Consider the following 4,471-nt stretch of genomic DNA (forward strand, 5'->3'; position numbering starts at 1 on the left):
TCCGACTTTCGCTTAGGTCATGATCTCGCGGTTCGTGGGTTCGAGCCCCGCGTCGGGCTCTGTGCTGACTGCCAGCTCGGAGCCTGGAGCCAGTTTCAGTCTGTGACTCCCTCTCTCTCCGACCCTCCCCTGCTTGCGCTGTTTCTCTCTCTATCTCCTAGAAATAAATAAAACATTAAAAAAAATTAAGAACTAAGTAAAACATTAAAAAATAAATAAACAAGAAAACAAATAAATAAATAAATAAATCACCCAATTTAGGAGACAATCTCATTTACATGGATTTTCAATTAGCAATAATCGCACCTCGGATAAACCTCATTGGCTAGGATACTGCCACTGCGCAAAGCTTACATGGATTTCCTATGTAATCACCATCACAAACTCACCAGGTAGACACCCTAAGACATTTGTTCAGGGAGGTTAGCTTACTGGTTAAACAGTGAAGAGCGTAGATGCAGGAGAGAGCCTGGGCCGGTATTGGTTACACACCTAACTAACTGCATGACCCCAAACAAGTTACTCACTTCTCTGTGATTTTGTGATTCTCGTCAACAAAATATAAATGTTAATGAAAATTCATTGCAATATATGTAAAATGTTTTAAAGAGTCCTGATACATATTAAAAGCCCAAAGGTAAGTGTTCTGATTACCCCCATTTTAAAGATGAGTAAATTTAGGCCAAAATGTTCAGAAACTTGCAAAAGCCACGTAGTTAATAAGTGGCAGATCTAGGATTTGAATTCTAGCAGCATGACTTCAGAGCCCAACCTCTTAGCCATATGCCATCATGGACACAAAATTTCAAATATCATTTACAAAGAAAGAATTTGCCGTTTGGATTTTATAGAGGGTACATGTGTTACAATTATTTTTAAATTCCTATCCATATTAGCATATGGTTATATAATTATGATCCATATTTAGGATGGAGTCATCACTTTCCTTCAATTAGTCATAGAGCCTCGCTAGAATTTTAACTCATTCTTAGTTCACACTGCTACTTTCCATTGTCCCATACTTACACCTTTCAGTTTAAAAACACATTGCTTTTTTACTAAGACAAAATTCAAAAGGAAAGATATTGTATGAACTGATATGAATTTTAAGTGTTTTTAAGATAAAACGTTAAAGTCATAAATTGATTTCAGTTTAAAATTTTAAATACCAAAGATTTAAAATTTCATGAAAACTAATACTGAGGATATTTAAAGACTTCAGTAAGGGCAGTATGAATTTTGAAACACTTTGTTTTCTTTGGCCTACTTTTTTTTAATCACCAAATGCTAAAGAGTCTCAGATGAACTTAAAATCACTGTGGTGTACTTGATATCTTCTTAACATACCCAAAGACCACTGGCCTTTAGCTATCTGGATGCAATACACCACAAGACAGAAAAGCTATGGCTTTGCAACCATTTGAGAACATTAATTGTAAGAAAATACCTTACAAAGGAAATGCAGGGGCGCCTGGGTGGGTTGGTTAAGCATTCAACCTCAGCTCAGGTCATGATCTCACAGTTTGTGGGTTCAAGCCCTGCATCAGGCTCTGTGCTGACAGCTCAGAGCCTGGAGCCTGCTTCAGATTCTATGTCTCCCTCTCTCTCTCTGCCTCTCCCCTGCTCATGCTCTGTCTCTCTCTGTCTCAAAAATAAATTAAAAATGTTAAAAAAATTTTTTTTAAATAAAAAAACCAAGGAAATGCAGAATCACCTCTCAGGGCTAAATAGGTACCTAAGAGAAGAATAGGTCATCCCAAGTTAGGCACAAGCCGGCAAATACATGGCTTGTGGACTGGACACCTGCAGACTAGGCCCCAGGTGGGGCAATTGCTCCTCCACCCTCTACCCTGCTGATTCCCACCTCACCCACGTGGCCCAAATTCAGCCTAGGTGAATCTCCAGAGAATTATGCTGAGAAAAACAAAATCCTGAAAGGATAAGTACTGAATCATTCCATTTCTAAGACATTTTTAAATGACATTTTATTAACAAGGGATGATGGAAATGTCCAGTATCTTGACTGTGGTGTTGAATATGCAAACCTACACAAGTGATAAATTACGTGGAACTAAACATACATACACACACACACACACACACACGCACCACCACCAGGACCACTACCATCACCACCACACATAGAAGATTAGGTAAAATGGGAGATCTGAATAAGATGAGTGGAGCCTTTCAATGTCAATAGCCTGGGTGGGATGCTACACTATGGTTTTGCGAATCTTAGCACCCGGAGAAGCTGGGTAAAGTATTCACGAGATCTCTGCCTTATTTCTTACAATTGCAGGTAAGTCTGCACTAACTCCGTAACAAGCTTATTGAAATTTAAAAACCAAACAAGGTCTGCAGTGGCAGAAAAGAAAGTGGAAATGAGTGGGGAAGTGGGGAAGGTGAAGGAAAGGAAAGGTGAAGCCCACCTATCTCTCCCCACATGAGTCGGTCTAACTTTGCTCAGCTGCTCTGTTTCTAGACATGGGTGCGTTTGGCTCTCTGCCCTGCTTTCCAATCCCCACAAGTTCCCTGTCATTTAGCCTACAGATTCCCTGCCTCCCCCCGCCCCCACCTCAGAGGAAGGAGCGGCCACAACCCCTGCATTCCATGGCACCCAGCAACTGCGTGGAGCTCCCTCCTCAGCCCTTCTCCAAAGCCTCGTCCTGAACTAGGGCTTAATCCCCAGCAGCCTTCGATGGGCCTTCTTCATCTATAAAACATGGACATTCACTGCCTTTGGGGCTGTTATGGGGATTAACAAGAGTAGAGTTAAGGCACCTAGAAACACCTGTCCCCATCTGTGTGTGAGGATTGTATTTCCCCTGTGGGTCTTCATGGAAAAAGACGATTCAGGCAGCCGAGAGGAGCCTGTATCAGGCCCTGGGTTGGTAACTCAGAGCAGAACCGCTGAGAAGGTCTCTGAGTAGCTTCCAGGCTGAGAAACCAGTAAAGAAGCCACAGGATGTCGTCTACAGAAAGTGGGTGAGTGCCAGAGAGAAAAGAGGCTGGGCTCACAAACAGGGAATGGAACCGTCATTTTGACAGTGTGTTGGCATATAGAAGGACCAGTGAGGAAGAGGATACGAAATCTACTAAGAAACTCTCCGTGTTTTCAGAAGCGCATACGGTCTAAGGTTTGGGCGTGGGATGGGACAGGGGTAGAAATTCTACAAATACTACTGTCAGTTCAAAAGGGCTGTACATGTAAAAGGAAGGCAGATACACAGCTGAATCTGACCAGAGGGAGGCAGGAAGACTTCCTGGAGGAGGTGGCATTTGAACTGAGCTCGAAAGGAATCAGAGGACAGGGAATTGACAGGGAATTTGGGGATGGGAGGAAGCAGGAAGAGGTGACGGCACAACACACGGAGGGCACTCCGGTGTGAAGTGTTCTGACACGTTTCACGTGGTGGAACGGCCCTTGCACGGTGGTGGGGAGATGGGAGATGCCAGACATGAGGTACGAGTGGATCCGAAGGCCCTCTAGGAAGGGGCCATGATGAGCTTCATCCTACAGGACAAAGGGAGCTCATGATGGGATTTTAAGCAGGTGGACTCATCATCAGATCCGTGTTTTAGGAAGGTCAGCATGCTGCCGAGAAATGAGCACAAACAGATGGTCAAAAGAATGTTTCAACTGATTTCTCTTCATTTAATTCTGTAATTTTGAAAAACTGAATGCTCTAAGAAACACGATCGCTGAAAAGGGGAGGCTCCTTTGTGAGACTGTTTCAAAGAAGTCCACATGAGGATGCCACGGAACCTCTGTCTTCCATGCACTTCCTGAACTCAGTCGGAGTCCCCTTCCCACGGCCCCTTTGCAAATCACAGTGCCCACAATCCCTGCTTGTGACACGCTTCTCTGGGACCATATCCAAGATATTCCAAATACATTCCTCACACTCCATCCCCTTTTAGTGACACAGGGAACTCCCGCCCCCACCTCGTGGCCTGTGGGGTGGGTTCCTATGGCGGGAGGGACTCAGGGGCCACTCCGGATGCTGTGCTGGGACTCACAAAGCACAAAGGGGGGGGGGGAATTTGCCTGCGGCAGACCTATGTCCTTCCGCAAGCAGGTATTCTAATGTCAAGGAACCCATTGCCAGCATTTAACCATTGGGGGACTTCGTATAAATATGCAAATTTCAAGATCCTTTTGTAGTTTTGGGGGGCGGGGAGGGAATGGAAGATCTAGCAAAAATGGGCTCTCACCGAGGCAGTAATTTTGACTGTTGCCCAGCAACTTGTGAGGCTACTGACACTGAGAGGCACAGATTTAGAATATCAGTTTTCTAAAATACAGGGTCTCGGAGGACAACAGAGTGGCTGCTCATCCTTCTCCGTGACTTGAACAGCTCTGCTCTCTTCGTGTGGGAGGTCCTCTCTGGTCTCTCACCACATTCCCTCTAGTTACAGGCTGCACATACTTACATACTTACAGTGTCCCTTCCCGTGGGAAGGACGC

At 44.6% G+C, this 4,471-nt stretch overlaps 1 pseudogene; it reads right to left on the minus strand.

Annotated features, from left to right (window-relative positions):
• Positions 1-218: 218 nt before the first annotated feature.
• LOC144222004 (U4 spliceosomal RNA) lies at positions 219-351 on the minus strand (annotated as a pseudogene).
• Between the last annotated feature and the right edge of the window lie 4,120 nt (positions 352-4,471).

Source organism: Crocuta crocuta, unplaced genomic scaffold, assembly GCF_008692635.1.
Source record: "Crocuta crocuta isolate KB4526 unplaced genomic scaffold, BGI_CrCroc_1.0 scaffold141, whole genome shotgun sequence".
In the NCBI taxonomy this organism is placed as follows: domain Eukaryota; kingdom Metazoa; phylum Chordata; class Mammalia; order Carnivora; family Hyaenidae; genus Crocuta; species Crocuta crocuta.